Source organism: Phocoena sinus, chromosome 3 (genome assembly GCF_008692025.1).
Source record: "Phocoena sinus isolate mPhoSin1 chromosome 3, mPhoSin1.pri, whole genome shotgun sequence".
Lineage (NCBI taxonomy): Eukaryota > Metazoa > Chordata > Mammalia > Artiodactyla > Phocoenidae > Phocoena > Phocoena sinus.
The window spans coordinates 29758567-29780335 of NC_045765.1; positions in this window are offsets into that span (position 1 = coordinate 29758567).

Consider the following 21769-nt stretch of genomic DNA (forward strand, 5'->3'; position numbering starts at 1 on the left):
TAACATCAAATATTATTATTACCATCACCATTCTTACTCTGTTCCTAAATCTGATATGTTGATAACTTTCTTCTTTTAAACGGTTGTGCAATTCTTTTAAATGGTTGCCCCATTTCTTCATATGTAGCATTCACTCCTGTTTCTCTAGTTCTCAAAAAAAAAAAAATTCTGTAAGTGCCCCAATACCTTTTAAATAAATTATTTTTGCTGTCATTGTTGCTTAAAATAACCAGAGACTTTCTCCTGATGCCAACTAAAAACCTGGACCTACACAAAAAATAAGAAACACAATGGCTCAGAGGTCAGATAAACTAGGCTTTTTCCAATCTCACCTCTGTTGTACACATCCATTCATTCACATACAGATAATTTAAATGTATCAACTATCAACTAGTATCTACTGGGCCCTCACTAACCCCCATGGAGATTTCATCCAGTCTCACGGCTTTTTGATACAATTTTTATAGTAATGACACCATATATATATGAATACCTCAGGCTCCAACTCTGCCTTGGACTCCAAATGACTTGGATATCCAATCACCAGACTAATCAGTATCTCAGGAAGGATGTTTTACAGACATCTCCAATTTAGCATGCCCCAAACCCAGCTCCAAATCTTTTCCCCAGAACTTGCAATAGACCAACTCACTGTTAAAAGGTACCTCCATCTTTCTAGTTGTTCAGGCCAAAATCCCTGAGGTCATCTTTGACTGGCCTTTGTCATTCACACCTCCTATCTATGCTGTCAGATTTATCTCTAAAATATATCCAGAATCACACTACTCACCACCTTCACTACCACCCACCCTCAGCTTAAGCCATATGTGATTATGCTTCCCTGCATTATTTTAAGACATTCCAAATATTCTCCCCGCTTCCATTCTTGACCTCTTTCAGTCTGTTCTCAATGTGGCCATCTGTGATCATCTGATGAAAGGTAAGTCAGGCCACACCACACCCTTTGTTCAAACTTCCCATTGGCTTCGCATTTCACTCACAGTAAATTGTCTACAACGGCCTAGAAGTTTTCACCCTCCTCTTCCATGACCTGTCTGATCCAACATCGTGCTGTTCTCGGTCTCATTCACTCCTTTCCAGCCACTCTGGCCTCCTTGCTATATTCAAGACACGTCAGGCCCATTTCCACCTCATACCTACGCACTGGCTCTTCCCTCTGCCTATAACGCTCTTCCTTTCATCTGTCCTCATGGCTTCCTGCTTCGCCTCCTCAGGTCTTGGTTCAAACGTCACTTTCTCCACAAAAAGTCCCTGATCACTCCCTCCCTAGCCCCTTGTCCTGCTTTATAATTTTCCACAGTGCATTTTCTCCACTTAACATTTTATATATTTTACATAAGGTTTATGCCTACCGTTTGCCTCCCTGCACTAGAATGTCAGCTCTTGGAGGACAGGGAGTGCTGTTTGTTTTTGTTCATTATTTCTTTAGGCCTGGCATATATTGGGCATTTAATAAATATTTGTTGAATACATTTAGTGAATGTAACAGACTCTAGAGTACAATAATAAGATAAAGTCCCAGTCCTCAAGGAGCTTAAATTCGAGGTCTGGGTGAGGGGGAGACAGTAAACAGGGATACTTGTATCCAACTTGGAAGGGGAAAAAGAGGCTTCTTAGAAGTAAACGTGCCTTTCCCCTACGGTCTCTACCCGGGCTGCAGTGTCCCCACCAAGCTTTGGACACGTGCAGAGGGGCCAGCTGTGGACTTTGGGCAGATGCAGCCCCAGGATGACTTGAAAGTAGGGTATCCTTGGCCCTCCTGAAGAAAGGAAATGAGTGGCAGGTGGACAGTCTGTGTATGGAATTATCATATGCCTTTACCTGAGTGAGAAACCTTCCTCCACTGGGACCTCAGATGTCTGACAGCCCTTTGTGACACCAAGGTAAGTAATGGTTGAAAGAAACTATTGTCAATGAACTTTTGCATTGAAATTTTGGATTATATCTCAAATTTTAATCAGCAAAACAAAACCCCAGAGGAATAAATTCTGCAGGTCCCAAAGGAACACAAATGGTGGCTCAGTGCCTAGGAATTCATACAAAGGAAAACAACCTGGATCCCACTGAGGATATTACATTTAGTCATCATGTCTCCTTAGGCTTCTCTTGGCTGTGACAGCTAGGCTTTCCTTGTTTTTGATGACCTCAAGTTTTAAAATAGTGGTGGAGAGACTTCCCTGGTGGCGCAGCGGTTAAGAATCTGCCTGCCAATGCAGGGGACATGGGTTTGAGCCCTGGTCCGGGAAGATCTGACATGCCGTAGAGCAACTAAGCTCATGTGCCAAAACTACTGAGCCTGCACTCTAGAGCCCGCGAGCCACAACTACTGAGCCTGCATGCCACAACTACTGAAGCCCGCATGCATAGAGCCTGTGCTCTGCAACAGGAGAAGCCACCGCAATGAGAAGCCCACGCACTACAATGAAGAGTAGCCCCCACTCGCCGCAACTAGAGAAAGTCTGCGCGCAGCAACAAAGACCCAACTCAGCCAAAAATAAATAAATTAATTAATTTTAAAAAAGAAAGAAGTAAATGCATTGGCAAGTCACTTAAACACTCTGAATTTTACCTTCCTCATCTGGAAACTAGAGATAATCAATCTATCCCTAAGGATGAGAATTAAATAAGATTGGGAATGTAACATCCCAGCCAGAAGAACTGGTACCTCAAAGACACGCAAAATGTGTTCAGCTCCATTGCTACCCTCCCTAAGGATTTTATACTTTCATCTAGTTCTATCTCTGCAGTTTTCTACCTCTCAGTCTTTATGTTAAATATTGAAGGTAGTAAATGGCAGAACTCTACTGGCTACTATAGGTCCAAGTAAACAATCACATTTTACAGAATCTGTTCAGATATCACTGGTTGTATAATTGTCCTAATCATCTGATTACTGAAAATTAACCAGAATTAATGCAAACTGGTCAAGTAGTTAGCAATTTAGTTGCCTCAAAGATGTTATTAAAAGGATGTTAGCAGGACTGTCTCACTACTCTAAAACTCTCCACTGCAGTGGGCTCTAAAAAGCCCCTTCTGGAGAGCTCTTAGTGGAGGCCACTGGCCATCTGCCTTCTGAAATTATTATTAGCTTTGCACTCAGATGATATCAAAATCCAGGGAGTCCAGTTGAGCTGTGGCTACTGCTGATACTAGGACTATTAACTTGGATATTCTTTTTCCTCTGTCCCATATATCTCCTCATAAAAGATTAGAGCTAAGACATCAGTGCCTCCTGATGCAATGAGTGTTTACATACCTACACACACACACACACACACACACACACACATACACACACACACATTTAGCAAAGAGAACACAAACGTGCTACATCAACTACTGTAACTGGATAATTGTATATAGTTAAATAAATATATAAATATGTGATAATGCTTATATCAAGTAAGTTATTTTGCGCTAGCGGATGTATGTACAAATGTAAATTTAAGTGTTCTCTATTGGCTGTTTATGATAAAAGCACTTATGTATACCTTCGGTCATTCTATGAATTTATGCTTAGAAATTTTCATGACAAAAGGCTTAACAATACATTAAATTAATTTCACTTCGATTTGCAAAAGATTTATCGAGTGCGTTTATGAATGTCCAATGAACTGGGAAAACAAGGAAGAATAGGAACTATCTCTACTCAAGGGGGTTTATCAACTAGGACACCATAGACTAAAATTCACACCAGGTAAGATAAAAAAAAACTTAAGAAATATGCATGACTATGAAGAATAATAAGTGAAAATACAGGCAAAACTTAGTGAGGCATATTTTCAACATACTGATGTAATTTAATTAGGGAAAAATTCCACTTATACGTATTCATGTATACATTTAAATGCCATATGGACTAAAGCATCATATTAAGACCCTCAAATTTAGTTTTTAGAAGTTCCAGAATCAAGTATAGCACTGTAATGTTTGAATCAAGTATAGGACCCTTCGAAACTGAAGAAAAAAAGAAAAATAGAACCCTGAGCCCTCCCTGAGCTGAAACAGATGGTATCTACTCAAAAGGTAGGAAAAATTTGTTTTCTCTTCACATGGTTGACATGTGACAAAAATGCTGAATGAAATCCTACAAAATAATTATCACTCAAGACCTCATTTTACTTCTAGAGGTATAGACTGCTCTGTTAATGCTTCATTTTAAGATCAGTGAGGCTGGTTTCCAGGAATTTTCCTTCTTTCACAATAGCCAAACTGATATTAAGGGTCAGAGTCTTGCAAAAAGTATTAATGTAGAAAAGAAAATCCATTAAGGTGAGGAAACTAACAAAACAGAATCTTATGCTTGGGGACAAGAATAATTTATTTGTGGATGTGGGACAATGAGTTATTTGGTCTTTCTTCGCAAATGAGATAACTGTCATATCCCATCATATCCCACTACCAAGAATTACATATAACAGCATTTGGTGAAATATGAAATTCTAAAAATACACTGAAAGGCTGGAGTCATCTTAATGGTTTATTATGATAGGTGTTCCTGGGTTTGAAATATCTTCTTTCAGAGAAGACAAATGGGGGCGACATTATTTTAGAAAGTCCACATCTTTTAAAAAGATGGATTAAAAGCTCTTTGAGACAGCTGTGCTGTTTTATTAGGAGAACAACATTTTCTTCCTAAATAGTCCCTGAGGGCAATTGCATGGAATAACCAGGGGACACTTTGGGCTCCATTCAAAACTGAAGCTCAAGGAAATGCTGCAGAGGAGAAGATGGCAGGATAATCACTTTTCCTGCAAATGTAAACGTGTGAATAAGGACAGTGAAGGAAATCAGACTTAAAGTAACAATCTCATAGTTTCAGTTGCAAAAGACGTTATCTTTTCTGTAGCACTGCTTCACTGTGGTTAACATCTGGGCTTTGAAGTCAGAGAAAACTAAATTTGAGCACCTTCTCTGTTTTGCAGTCACCTGGGACCTTGGTCAAGTTCATCAAACTCGTCACCTCTATATCATTCTCTGTGAAATGGGGACAGTATTTTGTACCTCTCCTGGTGGTTATGAGGATTAAATGAGATAATGCAAGTAATGGCCTTATCAAAGTGACTTTGCTTTGCAGAGGTGAACAAACCTGCTATTTTGGAATTGTATAGCTTAGTAGGTAAGCCCATGGGCTCTGACCTTAGATCCTCAAGATCTGCTCTTTAAAAAGAAAAAAAAAAAAAAAAAAGATCTGCTCTCTTACTCCCTGTGTAACTGTGAAAGATTGATTCAATCTCTGAACTCCAGTGACGCATCTAAAAAGTAGAGGTGATGTAAGTATCCACCTCTAAAGTTGTGAAGGTTAATCACAAAATGCAAAGTGCTTAACACAGTGCCTGACATAATTATAACAAGAGCTAACAGGTACAGGTATAAATATAACCTTAAATAACAATACAATTAATATACACATAATACAAAATTCAGAACTTCTGAGGTTTTTTTTTTCTATTTTAAGGGTCTTTTGGTTTTGTTCCATGTCTATTTTCATATCTCTGAAGTGCCTCAGGAGAAAAATCCTAAATATATAACAGATACACAAGGGCACTGTGGAACATGGGCACTGCACCTGTCATCATGTCACTCATAATCACTTTTCCCTGCTCAAATGCGCACACCTGGGGAAAGTTGAAAACTCAGTCTCCTACATTACCCCCATTACAGTTGGGTAGGGAACATCTGGCCAATTAATTTTCATGTGTTCTGGGAGGGTGGATCACCAATTATAACTTTCAAAGGTCCTTATTTTCATTACCTTCCTATCGTTAGCACACGCTAGACTCGGGTAGCTGCTTGCTATGAGAGCTCACACAGCTAACATTCTAGAGGACGATACACAGAGAGGACCACAGATCATACAAGGCAGAACCATAACTGCATATGCTGTTCACTTCAGACTTTTCTCCTACAAATACACAAAGTGCCTATATGTAAGCCAAGTTAGCCAAGTTATGAAACTAAATACTCTGCCAAAGATAGTAATGCATTTCCTTTTGGACTAACCATGAGGTCAGGCAAAAGTCTTCCAAACATCCTCACTTATTCTGTTTTCTAATAAAGAAAAGGAAATATAGTCTTCAGGATAAGTGTGATGAATCCCCCAAATTTATCCTGAAGAGGGTGGTTCATTCTTAAATAATAAACTATATCTTCCTATCGCAAACCATTATTTTCTACTGTAATAATACTCAATAAAAATCATTTGGGGTCCATCTTTGAAGCAGAAATTTAGGGGTAGGAGATGTTTATGTAGCCGGCTTTTCTTCTAGGACCCTGTGGTCTATGTAACTACCATTTGTCCAATAAATACAAGTCTCTTACAGTTCTATGGTGAACTCAACAGGGTTCAGGCTACTGTTTAAGGCTTTTTTTTTTTTTTTAAGGCTTTTTAAAGAATAAATATCAAATAATCTGAAAAGGCATCTTAAAGGGTAAAAGCGCAGCCATTTTTTGCTGGTTGCTAGCTGCGGAGAATCAAAGGAGAATTTTCTTCCTCTGGAAGGCAGACTTCCACTCAGACTAATGGAGAATATGCATTTTAGCAATATCTGATGTGGCACAGAATTTCAAGATGCCAGTTCAACACCTATAATCATCCTGAAGCAAGTAGGTAGTATTGGTGCTGGAATACTGGAAGAAAATTTGGTAATCACAATTTTGGTAATCATATATGACAATGGATGTCTACAGATGCATGTATAGGTTATACGTTATGTGCATATGTGCTTATACACATATATCAAGTTTTAGGGGAGGTCAAAAGTTGTATCAGCATCTAGAATTTTGTACTTGTTGAACACTTTGTCCCTCACCAGAGATGATATTGGTTGAATGGAAGCATCTCACTTCCCTTGTCAATGGGGGAGAGGAGGGGGCGGATTTTAATCATGCTTCACCAATCAGATACCAATCAGACCCTCCATTAGTTTCTTACCTAGATTTCAGAGCTTCTGTAGTCCCCATCCTTCTATGAGGCTTGACTATTCAGCCATTCATTTCATTCTGTGACACGGCCAATATGCTTTAAATTTATTCTTCTGTTTTTCTACTTATATTAGTGAGTATTGGCCTCTGTTGCATGCAACTAATGGTTTCTGAATCATGACGTATACACCCTCCCATGCTTCCTGAAACTTCCCATTTTGCAAAACTGAACACAGGATATGTGTTCTCTCCCACCACCATAAAAAGCAAGACTACCCTGGATTTCACTTTTAAAACAGTCTCACATTCACTTACATTAATAAACTACTCTTTTGAGACCAATGAAACTGACCTACCTATGTGTTTTATTTTCCACTTTCCTACCTACTAAAAACTTTAAAAAAAAATTAACTTCATTGATTTTGAAACACTGATCTTTTCTCAGCACTTGGACAGAACCTGACTCTATGCAAACAGGTTAGTTCCTCTATTTGGACATCAGTAGCAATATTTTTCCAAGTTTTAAATCATCCACATAACATGTTAAATTATAGTGCCTCTCTTTCTTCTCTGACAGATTTCCAACCTTTTGAGTCTCTGCCTTCTTTCTTTGCTACAATAAATTGATCCTTTAAAACATCCAGGTGCAAATGAATTAATGGTCTTCTACTGTGAGTGAGAGTGATGGAAGCCCTCCCCCCTCCTCCTCCACATTGAGGTCCCTTCCCCTTCTGAGAAACCCACATATCAATTAAACTCACCTGCTAATTAAAAGCTTGTTTGGAAAAATCCTTGCTAGTTAGATGCAAAAGAAAAATGTAAAGGTGTCTAAAAATAGAGGCTTTGAATGTCAATTACTTACTTCCTCCTCAGTTCCTGGTTCCTCGGGTTGAATTGAACGCTGGTGAAGAGCTGGGAGAGGGAAAAAAGAAAGAAAAAAGAGGCTTTTTCACCTATATTTCCCCGAGAGTATATCATTGGTTTAGTAACTTCAGCTCTTTGACAGCAATATCAAGATACACAGTTTTTATTCATGAGACGAAAATACCATCTCTCACTCCTCATACAGCCACACAGATTTCCTGTACAAAGGAGTAGAAACCATAGTTCTCACATGTTGACTGTCAACAGTCAAGCCAGAGCTTTTGTGAGCTGGAATATCAAATGAATAAAAGTGAATGTGGAAAGGATGCTAGGTTTTCTTCCTTAATGACACCAGCTGCTGGATCAACCACCACTCCTCCTTCCTATCTGCTTTTTCTTGAGAAATGGGTCCTAAGGGCAGATTTATATGAACACTAGATTGTCTTCTCTTTCTTTTCTACCCCAGACTTAAAAGCTATATTGCTCTGAAGTAACACGCTAAGTACCAAACTATACAAAATAAAAGAAAATTATAAAAATAGAACTCAGGAGACAGGGAAAGTCATAGGTATGAACAAAGACCTTTTAAATGTACCAAACAATGAGAACAAATTAAATTATTATCTGCCTTAGAAAATGACAGCTAATTGATCCATTTACTCATTCACTCAGTAGATTTTTGTTAAAGGTCCACTCTTTGGTAGTCACTGAGTTAGGAGGTGACGTTAGAATTGTAATTACAATCTAGTCCCAGCCCTTGGGGAATTCACAGTCTAGAAAAGAAACTTAGAGTAATGGAAATTACAATAGCACGTGACAAAGCTGGTAATAGGACAAACACAGGCAGCTAACCCAGATATGGAAGGTTAAACAAAGGCTTTTAGGAATGGCTACAGTTAAGCTAAAGACAAAAGGTTGAAGATAAAGTACATAGGGAGAATAAGAAGAGAGAAAAAGACATTGCAATGCTGTTGAATGGGCACCATGAAAGAGACCATGACACTTTTGGGGAACTGTCCATACTTCTTTGGACCGGGAGCAAAGAGAGTGAAGGAAAAACCCAGAGAAAGACCAAAATATGATGGCATTTTAAACTGCCTTTTGCAATAATCATAAATTAGTGAGTTTTTAAAATAATAGTATAGGTAGATGGAAATAGGAAAGGACAAAGATTCTCCATTTCAGGATTTCCTTTATGATGTGCAAAACCAAAACAGGGCATATTTAGGTGGCTATGAAAAATACTGTTTACAAAAAATTGGGGGATTTAACTGATTTCACATAATTGAAGCCCAAAATAGATATATTCCATAGAGATTTAAATTCACAGGATTAAGGTAGACTGCATGTCACAGAATGAAGATAATATATTGACTAATATAGCAAAGCCCTGTAAAAACATAAACCCTTCATGGAAAAAAAAATGATTTTCTAATATGTTTATATTCAAAAATAAAACATGGTTTTGAAAAAAGAGAAGATACACACACAATGGAATACTGCATATCAATGAGATGAAAGCTAATTTTCATTCAGTTAAGAATTACTGAGCACCTACTATGTGTCGAGCATTTTAATAGGCTCTAGGGCAATCACAGTTGATGAATAATGCAGTCAGGTCCTGAAGCTGAAAAACTAACAGGGAAGCTAGATTATTAAAAAGAACCCTTAGCAAGTGCTCAGTGTTATAATATGTTCCCTCTATTCTATTACCTAGAATATAAGGCAAGTAACATTTTGTATTCACAGCTGTATCACTGGTGCCTAAAATAGTCCCCAGCACAGTGATTAAGTTAAACATGTAACGTGCATCTCGAAGAGTGGTCTCTGGATCTGAGGGCTTAAACTCCAGCTTCAAAGTAACACTAAGGCTCAAGGCCTTCAATTTTTTCCATACCTTGTTGTTGTCTGAGGCCAGAAGAAACTGTCCTAGCTGTGAAATCTAAAGTTCTTAGATTAAATCCTATGGCCCCAAATTAATCCTCCAAGTTGCAAATCACCTTCCAATGGTTTATAATTGCAATGAAAATAAAATTACAACTTCATACCAAGGTCTATTGTCCCGTGATGGTATCTTCACCTTCATGTGAGCATTCCTCTGACATTTTCTACATTCTAGACACATGGACTTTCTATTCATCATGTACATCACACATTTTCATTTTATGGCTTTTGCCCTTTTCTCTCCATCTGGAATGCTCCTCTCCAAGAACTTTGCATGGTTCACTCTTATCATAAAGGTCTCAGATAGAATGTCACATCTTCAATGAGGCCTTCTCTGACCATCCTTTTAAAATGGCCACACTCACCCATCAGTATTATTCTATCACGTCATCCTGCTTTATATTCTTCATAGCAATTCTTATTATTTGACATTTTCCTCTTGCTTGTGTTTCTTTCCAACAGCTACAACTAGACTGTTAGCTCCATAAAGGAAATGATATTCTTTATCATTAAAGGGTGCCTTGCATATAGCAAGTACTTAATAAATATTTGTTTACTACATAAATGAATAAATTATCCAATGGTAAGCAGACCTTCATTTAAGTTGAGAGAAACTATGGATATTGCTATCTCTAACAGAAAAGTCAGGGCAGTAGCCATAATATTACAACTAACCCATTTTTTAGTGGTGTAGAACTACATTATAAGTGTAAAGTTGGGATCCATTCTTTAAAGGTATTTAAAAAGAATCTATAATGGACTTGGAGGGCATTATGCTAAGTGAAATAACTCAGACAAATTACTGTATGATATCACATATGTGGAATATAAAAAATGTAACAAACTAGAGAATAAAACAAGAAGCAGACTCATAGATATAGAGAACAAACCAGTGGTTACCACTGGGGAGAGGGAAGGGGGGAGAGGCAAGATAGGTGTAGGTAAAAAAAAAAAAGGGTTATTATGGGATTATATGAAATCATGCACGTGAAACTTTTGAAAACTGTAAAGCACTACAGAATTTAAAGAATCTTCCATTCAATTAAAAATATTAAAATAAGACTATTTTAAAGTAAAAAAAAATCCATGAACATTTTGCCCACACCCCCTCCCCTCCCCTCATAAAAAAGGACTTTTTTTTTTAACATCTTCACTGAGTATAAATGCTTTACAATGTTGTGTTAGTTTCTGCTGTATCACAAAGTGAATCAGCATATATATACATATAACCCCATACCCCCTCCCTCTTTTTTTTTTTTTTTTTTTGCGTTACGTGGGCTTCTCACTGTTGTGGCCTCTCCCGTTGCGGAGCACAGGCTCCGGACGCGCAGGCTCAGCGGCCATGGCTCACCGGCCCAGCCGCTCCGTGGCATGTGGGATCTTCCCGGACTGGGGCACGAACCCGTGTCCCCTGCATCGGCAGGCGGATTCTCAACAACTGCGCCACCAGGGAAGCCCTTGTCTCTAGATCTTTTGATGATGGCCATTCTGACCGGTGTGAAGTGATACCTCACTGTAGTTTTGATTTACATTTCTTTCATGATTAGTGATGTTGAGCATCCTTTCATGTGTTTGTTGGCAATTTCTATATCTTCTTTGGAGAAATGTCTATTTAGGTCTTCTGCACATTTTTGGATTGGGTTGTTTGTTTTTTTGACATTGAGCTGCATGAGCTACTTGTAAATTTTGGAAATTAATCCTTTTCCAGTTGCTTCGTTTGCAAATATCTTCTCCCATTCTGAGGGTTGTCTTTTCATCTTGTTCATGGTTTCCTTTGCTGTGCAAAAGCTTTTACGTTTCATTAGACCCCATGTGTTTACTTTTGATTTTATTTCCATTACTCTAGGAGGTGGGTTAAAAAGATCTTGCTGTGATTTATGTCAAAGAGTGTTGTTCCTATGATTTCCTCTAAGAATTTTATAGTGTCTGGCCTTACATTTAGGTCTTTAATCTATTTTGAATTTATTTTTGTGTATGGTGTTAGGGAGTGTTCTAATTTCATTCTTTTACATGTAGCTGTCCAGTTTTTAAGCACCACTTATTGAAGAGGCTGTCTTTTCTCCACTGTATATTCTTGCCTCCTTTATCAAAGATAAGGTGACCATATGTGCGTGGGTTTATCCCTGGGCTTTCTATTCTGTTCCATTCATCTATATTTCTGTTTTTGTGCCAGTACCATACTGCCTTGATTACTGTCGCTCTGTGGTATAGTCTGAAGCCAGGGAGCCTGATTCCTCCAGCTCCATTTTTCTTTCACAAGGTTGCTTTAGCTATTCGAGGTCTTTTGTGTTTCCATACAAATTGTGAAAACTTTGTTCTAGTTCTGTAAAAAATGCCATTGCTACTTTGATAGGGATTGCACTGAATCTGTAGATTGCCTTGGGTAGTATAGTCATTTTCACAATGTTGAATCTTCCAATCCGAGAACATGGTATATTTCTCTGTCTATCGGTATCATCCTTAATTTCTTTCAACAGTGTCTTATAGTTTTCTGCATACAGGTCTTTTGTCTCCTTAGGTAGGTTTATTCCTAGGTATTTTATTCTTTTTGTTGCAATGATAAATGGGAGTGTTTCCTTAACTTCTCTTTCAGATTATTCATCATTAGTGTATAGGAATGCAAGAGATTTCTGTGCATTAATTTTGTATGCTGCTACTTTACCAAATTCATTGATTAGCTCTAGTAGTTTTCTGGTAGCATCTTTAGGATTCTCTATGTATAGTATCATCTGCAAACAGTGACAGCTGTGCTGCTTCTTTTCTGATTTGGATTCTTTTTCTTTCATTTTCTTCTCTGATTGCTGTGGCTACAACTTCCAAAACTATGTTGAATAACAGTGGTGAGAGTGGGCAACCTTGCCTTGTTCCTGATCTTAGAAGAAATGGTTTCAGTTGTTCACCATTGAGAACGATGTTGTCTGCCGGTTTGTCATATACGGCCTTTACTATGTTGAGGTAAGTTCTCTCTATGCCTACTTTCTGGGAAGTTTTTTTTTTTTTACCATAAATCACTGTTGAATTGTGTCAAAAACTTTTTCTGTGTCAATTAGATAAACATATGATTGTATCCTTCAGTTTGTTAATATGGTGTACCACACTGATTGACTTGCATATATTGAAGAATCCTTGCATTCCTGGGATGAACCCCACTTAATCATGGTGTATGATCCTTTTAATGTGCTGCTGGATTCTGTTTGCTAGTAATTTGTTGAGGATTTTTGCATCTATGTTCATCAATGATAATGGCTGTAGTTTTCTTTCTTTGTGACATCTTTGTCTGGCTTTGGTATCAGTGTGATGGTGGCCTCACAGAATGAGTTTGGGAGTGTTCTTTCCTCTGCAATTTTTTGGAAGAGTTTGAGAAGGATAGGTGTTAGCTCTTCTCTAAATGTTTGATAGAATTCGCCTGTGAAACCATCTGGTCCTGGGCTTTTGTTTGTTGGAAGATTTTTAATCACAGTCTTAATTTCATTGCTTGTGATTGGTCTGTTTATATTTTCTATTTCTGCCTGTTTCAGTCTAGGAAGGTTGTGCTTTTCTAAGAATTTGTCCATTTTATTGGCATATAGTTGCTTGTAGTAATATCTCATGATCCTTTGTATTTCTACAGTGTCAGATATTACTTTTCCTTTTTCATTTCTCATTCTGTTGATTTGAGTCTTCTCCCTTTTTTTCTTGATGAGTCTGGCTAATGGTTTATCTCCTCAAAGAACCAGCTTTTAGTTTTATTGATCATTGCTATTGTTTCCTTCATTCCTTTGCATTTATTTCTGATCTGACCTTTATGATTTCTTTCCTTCTGCTAACTTTGGGGTTTTTTGTCTTATTTCCCTAACCGCTTTAGGTGTAAAGTTAGGTTGTGGATTTAAGATGTTTCTTGTTTCTTGAGGTAGGACTGTATTGCTATAAACTTCCCTCTTAGAACTGTTTTTGCTGCATCCCATAGGTTTTGGATCATCGTGTTTTCATTGTAGTTTGTCTCTAGGTATTTTTTTTTATTTCCTCTTTGATTTATTCAGTGACCTCTTCGTTATTTAGTAATCTATTGTTTAGCCTCCATGTGTTTGTATGTTTTACAGTTTTGTTCCTGTAGTTGATATGTAGTCCCTTAGCATTGTGGTTGGAAAAGATACTTGATACAATTTCAATTTTCTTAAATTTACCAAGGCTTGATTTGTGACGCAAGATATGATCTGTCCTGGAGAATATTGCATGACTACTTGAGAAGTAACTGTATTCTGTTGCTTTTGGATGGAATGTCCTATAAATATCAATTAAGTCCATTTTGTTTAATGTGTCACATAAGCTTGTGTTTCCTTACTTATTTTCATTTTTGATGATCTGTCCACTGGTGAAAGTGGGGTGTTAAAGTCCCCTACTATGATTGTGTTACTATCGATTTCCCCTTTTATCACTGTTAGCAGTTGCCTTATGTATTGAGGTGCTCCTATGTTGGGTGCATAAATATTTACAATGATTATATCTTCTTCTTGGATTGATCCCTTGATCATTATGTAGCGTCCTTCTTTGTCTCTTGTTAGTCTTTATTTTAAAGTCTATTTTGTCTGATATGAGAATTGCTACTCCAGCTTTCTTTTGATTTCCATTTGCATGGAATATCTCTTCCATCCCGACTTTCAGTCTGTATGTGTCCCTAGGTCTGAAGTGGGTCTCTTGCAGACAGCATATATACAGGTCTTGTTTTTGTATCCGTTCAGCCAGCCTATGTCTTTTGGTTGGAGCATTTAATCCATTTATATTTAAGGTAATTATGGATATGTATCTTCCTACTACCATTTTCTTAATTGTTTGGGTTTGTTTTTGTAGGTGTTTCTCTTCTTCTTGTGTTTCCTGGCTAGAGAAGTTCCCTTAGCATTGTTGTAAAGCTGGTTTGGTGGTGCTGAATTCTCTTAACTTTTGCTTGTCTGTAAAGGTTTTCATTTCTCTGTCAAATCTGAATGAGATCCTTGCTGGGTAGAGAAATCTTGGTTGTAGGTTTTTCCCTTTCATCACTTTAAATATGTCCTGCCACTGCCTTCTGGCTTGCAGGGTTTCTGCTGAAAGACCAGCTGTTAACCTTATGGGGATTCCCTTGTATGTTGTTTGTTGCTTGTCCCTTGCTGTTTTTAATATTTTCTCTTTGTATTTAATTTTTGATCGTTTGATTAATATGTGTCTTGGTGTGTTTCTCCTTGAATTTATCCTGTATGGGACTCTCTGTGCTTCCTGGACTTGATTGACTATTTCCTCTCCCATGTTAGGGAAGTTTTCCACTATAATCTCTTCAAATATTTTCTCAGTCCCTTTTTTTTTTTCTCTTCTTCTGGGACCCCTACAATTCGAATGTTGGTGCATTTAATGTTGTCCCAGAGGTCTCTGAGACTGTCCTCAATTCTTTTCATTCTTTTTATTCTGCTCTGCTGTAGTTATTTCCACTATTTTATCTTCCAGGTCACTTATCCGTTCCTCTGCCTCAGGTACTCTGCTATTGATTCCTTCTAGAGAATTTTTAATTTCATTTGTGTTGTTCATCATTGTTTGTATGCACTTTAGTTCTTCTAGGTCCTTATTAAATGTTTCTTGTATTTTCTCCATTCTATTTCTAAGATTTTGGATTACCTTTACTATCATTACTTTGAATTCTTTTTCAGGTACACTGCCTATTTCCTCTTCATTTGTTTGGTCTGGTGGGTTTTTACCTTGCTCCTTCATCTGCTGTATGTTTCTCTGTCTTCTCATTTTTCTTAACTTACTGTGTTTGTTTTGGGGTCTCCTCTTTGCAGGCTGCAGGTTCGTAGTTCCTTTTGTTTTTGGTGTCTGTTCCCAGTGGGTAAGGTTGGTTCAGTAGGTTGTGTAGGCTTCCCACTTCCAGAGGGAACTGGTGCCTGTGTTCTGGTGGATGAGGCTGGATCATGGCTTTCTGGTGGGCAGAACCGCATTTTGTGTGTTTTGGGGTGTCTGTGACCTTATGATTTTAGGCAGCCTCTCTGCTAATGGGTGGGGTTGTGTTCCTGTCTTGCTAATTTTTTGGCATGGGGCGTACAGCACTGGAGTTTGCTGGCCGTTGGTTGGAGCTGGGTCTTAGCTTTGAGACAGAGATCTCTGGGAGAGCTCTTACGATTCATATTACATGGGGCCAGGAGGTCTCTGGTGGTCCAATATCCTGAACTCGGCTCTCCCACCTCAGAGGCTTTGGCCCGACACCAAGCCAGAGCACCAAGACCCTGCCAGCCACACGGCTCAGAAGAAAAGGGAGAAAAAAAGAAAGAAAAAAAAAAAATAATAAAAAAAATATTAAAATTAAGAAGTAATAATAAAAAAGAAGATAGCAATGAAACCAATAAAGAAATCCACCAATGATAACGAGCGCTAAAAACCATACTATGGTAAACATAAAAATCAGAAACAAGTCAGTCACAGACAGCAAACCCCAACTCTACAGTTGCTCCCAAAGTCCACTGTCTCAATTTTGGGATGATTTGTTGTCTATTCAGGTATTCCACAGATGCAGGGTACATCAAGTTGATTGTGGGGATTTAATCCACTGCTCCTGAGGCTGCTGGGAGAAATTTCCCATACTCTTCCTTGTTTGCACAGCTCTTGGGGTTCAGCTTTGGATTTGGACCCACCTCTGTGTGTAGGTCACCCTCAGGCATCTGTTCCCCACCCAGACAGGAGAGGGTTAAAGCAGAAGCTGATTAGGGGGCTCTTGCTCACTCCTGTGGGGGGAGGGAGGGGTACTGTTATTATATTTGGAATGCAGGGAGAGCCTGCAGTGGCAGAGGCCAGCATGATGTTGCAGCAGCCTGAAGCATGCTATGTGTTCTCCCGGGGAAGTTGCCCCTGTATCATGGGACCGTAGCAGTGGCAGGCTGTACAGGCTCCCGGGGTTAGGGTGTGGACAGTGACCTGTGCTTGCACACAGGATTCTTGGTGGCTGCAGCAGCAGCGTTAGCATTTCATGCCCGTCTCTGGTGTCCAAGCTGATAACCACGGCTCGCACCCATCTCTGGAGCTTGTTTAGGTGGTGCTCTGAATCCCCTCTCCTCGTGCACCCCGAAACAATGGTTTCTTGCCTCTTCGGCAGGTCCAGACTTTTTCCCGGACTCCCTCCCGTCTAGCTGTGGCGCACTTGCCCCCTTCAGGGTGTGGTCATGCAGCCAACCCCAGTCCCCTCCCTGGGGTCTGACCTCCGAATCCTGAGCCTCAGCTCCCAGCCCCCACCCGTCCTGGCAGGTGAGCAGACAAGCCTCTCGGGCTGGTAAGTGCTGGTTGGCACTGATCCTCTTTGCAGAAATCTCTTTGCTTTGCCCTCCTCACCCCTGTTGCTGCGCTCTCCTCTGTGGCTCCAAAGCTTCCCCCCTGCCACCCCCGTCTCCACCAGTGAAGGGCCCTCATAGTGTGCGGAAACCTTTCCTCCTTCACAGCTCCCTCCCAGAGGTGCAGGTCCCATCCCTATTCTTTTGTCTCTGGGTTTTCTTTTTTTCTTTTGCCCTACCCAGGTATGTGGGGATTATTCTTGCATCTTGGGAGGTCTGAGGTATTTTGCCAGTGTTCAGTAGATGTTCTCTAGGTGTTGTTCCACATGTAGATGTATTTTTGATGAAGCCCCCCGCCCTCCAGAAAATTACTTTTAAGATACATTTATTCTGAAAAAAAGTTTTGATCTCACAAATGACTCAATGGGCACAAGAATATAGAGGGTAAAAAACTTCCAGGGTAATTTCCTTTAATATTTTAACCTTCAAATAGCTTTTTTTAATTGAGCATAAAATACCTTTACTCATCTTGGCTATAAAGAAAAGTACAGTGTGAAGAATGTCTGTAAGGCCCATGAATTACTCTTTTTTAAAAAATAAGGACTAAGGCCTAGATTTCAGCAGTGACTAGATCACTGTAGGACAAACTTTGCAGAGAACTGAACAAAATACAGAAGTGATTTCTCTGTTAGCATCATGACAAACAGTATTCTGAAATGGACAAAAAGAAAAACACCCAAGCCAGTTCTCCAAAGTTTAAATTATGAGCAAACACTACATTATGAGTGACCATGGTCCTTTATGAGTGTCATTCATATGGTCAGTTTTTTGGTTTTTTTTTTTGCGGTATGCAGGCCTCTCACTATTGTGGCCTCTCCCGTTGCGGAGCACAGGCTCCAGACGTGCAGGCTCAGCGGCCATGGCTCACGGGCCTAGCTGCTCCGTGGCATGTGGGATCTTCCCGGACTGGGGCACGAACCCGTGTCCCCTGCGTCTGCAGGCGGACTCTCAACCACTGCACCACCAGGGAAGCCCCATATGGTCAAATTTTAAACAGCTATTTATTTCATTTCTATGGAAAGGGTAGAATTTAAATTAGGGAGGTAACATACAGTAGTGGTTAAAAACATGGATGTTGGAACCAGTTACCCCTAGATTCATAACTCATCCATTTACTAGCTATGAGTTCTTGGGCTAATTTACTATGAGTTTGTGAATCACAGTTTCCCCATCTGTAAAATACAGATAGTAATTCTCACTGCTGCAAAGCTGTGAGCTTAAATCGGATAATGAATGCGTTGAACATAGTACCTGACACATAGTAAAAGTTCAATAAATGTTAGCAATTATTATTAGCCTCATTATGTTTAAGAGAAAATTAAAAAGTGAAGTGACTTATTGTAATAAGTATAAAATTAACCCTTAAATTAAAATATTTTAATTGATTTTTGAAATTTAGGTATTTGAAACACAGGATTTTTGTTATATTTTCCCTTTGTTGGTATTATCTTTAATTTCTAAAGGAACCACTTGCCTGCTCCATGTCTCAGCTTTTATATTTGCCCATATTTCATGGTGATTTCCCAGTGCTTCTCTGGTGCAATAGTAAAATCAGGCTTCATTTTATTTTTTGTTTTATATGCAGAGGCTGTGATCTGAAAATTTCTGTAGTATTTGGCTTCTCATATCTGAAGTCCCTCTTAGAAGCTTCCTAACATGTTTTGCATCTCTTTATCAGGAATTTAAGTAATTTTTGCTGATGTCGTCATTCTCTTTTTTTTTTTTTTTTTTTTTTGGTACGCGGGCTCCTCACTGCCGTGGCCCCTCCCGCCGCGGAGCACAGACTCCGGACGCGCAGGCCCAGCGGCCACGGCCCACGGGCCCAGCCGCTCCGCGGCACGCGGGATCCTCCCAGACCGGGGCACGAACCCACGTCTCCCGCATCAGCAGGCGGACTCCCAACCACTGCGCCACCAGGGAAGCCCCGTCATTCTCTTTATTTAGAAAATCTTAGGTTCATCTAGGTTGCATTCTACTTGGTGGAGAACGGTTACCCTACACCTTCAGAAAGCAATCAGGGAAGCTGATTCAGATAAAAAACTTGCCTACAATTTTGTTTTCACCTTATCTCCTGTCCTTTGCATTCATCTGGTATAGTCCTAAAATGTCCAAATCAGGATGTGTGCAGTGCTTAACAACAGAATGCAAAACTACTTTCATCCCTCACTAGGTTAATCCTTTATTCTCTTTGAAAAACAGAATTCACCTTTTTTCTCCTGGACAGTAAGAATAATTCTGTTTTTCCAGAAATATGCAATGTTTTCTTACCCTTGAAGCCTGTATATGGAAAACCAACCAGGGCAGGGTTTTATTTTGTTTTTTGTTTTGTTTTTTTATTTGTACATTATGCAATTTTTTAAAATCCACAGTCAGCTGGAGTTCCAGAGATCTGAATTATGTGCTAACTACTCTGGTTAATTAGAGTGCTATTTAATTTTTGTAATTCAGCCTGAGCCTGAATAGTGCAAAATCCATCTGACCTGTATCTTACAGTCATCCGTTTGCCACAAGTCTCAGACCTTTTTAATGATGAGCCGCTCTAACTGGTAATCACCTTTGGGCCTCCTGTTCCTTCGCTTTACAAATTAAAAAGGAGCCTGCAAAAACATGCTGGTGCAGGGTGCATAGGCTATATGGTGAGGGTGCAAGAGTAGAAAACTACCAGCATTCCTGAATACTGATGACTGAAAAATGTAGTGAAGACATCTCCAATCATCTTCCACTATTTGTGCATTTCGGAAAAAAAAGAAAAAAGAGGAAGAAGAGGCACATTGAGCTTAAAGGGAGAGTGGCAGGGGATGAGCTGGAGAAGTAGATGTGGGTCATGCCTTGTATGGTATGTGCTTATGAGAGAGAGGAGGCTGTCATGATTAGATTGCAGTTTTAAAAGATCCTAGGTATAGACTGAATTAGGGGGATGAATATTAAAGTGATACAAATAGTAAGCTGGCTTGCTGTAATAATCCAAGCAAGAAAGAACAGTGAGTTGTATACAGGATGATAGCACTAAAAAAATCACTCATTTAAATATTATTTATTAAACAGCTACCATGCTAGGCCCTATTTTAGATGTTGGGACAAAGTTTTGAGTACAAGTGACAAGATTCCTTCTCTACTAAAGTTTACTTTCTAATTGGAGGCAACTGAGAGGAAGAATGAATAAATAAATAATAGATAAAACTGTCTGGTTACTGTAGGATGATGAACTCAGGGAGAGTTGGAGGGGGCTTCAGATTGGGAGATTAGGGGAAAAAAAGTGTTCTCTGAACAGAGGACACCAAAACGAAGTACTGACCAATAAGAAAAGCACTCACAAAATATCCTAAGCAGGAACAAGGTTGTATATTCAAAGCAAAGAATGAAAGTTGGTGTGATGAGCAGAGTAGGAGATGGGAGAATAAAAGTCAGAGAAACAGGACTTTTGAAGTTGGATAGAGTTTGGATGTTAAGTGAAGATTTTTATGAAAGGAAAGAACATGACTGGAATTAGGTTTTTAAGAGACCACCCTGGCTCCTGAGTAGTTCACGATTGTAGAGGTCAAAAAGAGGCAAAACTAGCCCAGTTCCTAAATATTTTACTTTAGCACAAGTGACAATGATGAGAGCGGCAGAGATGGAGAACAGAGGCAGGGTTTGGGAGATTTTGGAGGTAACACTGGTAGCCCTTACTGATGAAATGAATACGGAGGTCGGAAGAAAGAAACAAATCAAGGAAAAAATTCTCAATCTTGAGCTTTGGCAATTACGTGGATGCAGTGCCATTTGTGAGATGACACAACTCAGGTAAGATTAGGAGAGGAAAATATGGCTAAGATGTTGATGTTGGCATGCCCATGACAACATCCATGCAGATATGCCAGATTGTAAGTTATGGTCATGAGTCTGGAGTTGGTGATAAGTTCACAAAGGAGACATAAATGTGACACTCATTAGGAAACAGGTGCTGTTTTATGGCATGAAAGTAGATGAGCATGTAGATAGAAAATGCCAAGGTTGGTGTGTTCTATGGGCAAGCAGAGTAGCAGACATCTGGAAGAGTGAGAAGGGGAACCCAAGGGGGTGGAGGAAAACCAGTGTGTGTCATGAAAGTCAAGAGCAGGAAGAAGTTCAAGAAGCAGAGAGGAGTCCACTGTGAGAAATTTTGCTGAGAGCTCAAATAATGGAAGAGGGAGAAAAGTGGATGAGTTTCAAGATGTACGTCAGAGGGGTATTCAATCATAGGACTTGTTGATGGATTGGATATAGTCCATAGATCAAGAAGGTAGCCCTTCACCATGTCACTCTGGCCTCCGTCCTACTTCTCTGTCTCCCTCCTACTTTTGGTCCATCATCCCACAAAAACAATCAACAAAAAGTACGCATTTCTAATCTGCTATTCTTTCTGGGCTTCTAATTTTTCTCTTACACCGCCCCTTTTTCACAATGTTGTGGATAAAATACAGGTTAGAGTCTTCCTTCAAAAATCTCCAGCAGCCTTCCTTTGCCTGAGTTTAAATGAAAAATTCTACCTTCAAAGCTCAGCTTTCATGCATCTGACCCACCAAATGGTCTCTGATTGCCCCTGCAGAATTATTCTTTCTTCTGCTATTTCCATAGTATATTGCTTGTACCTATATATGGAACTTTTACAATTCTGCCAATTGCAGAATCTGCAATTCTGCCAATTCAGCTTCCCCTATTACACTGAAAATATCTTG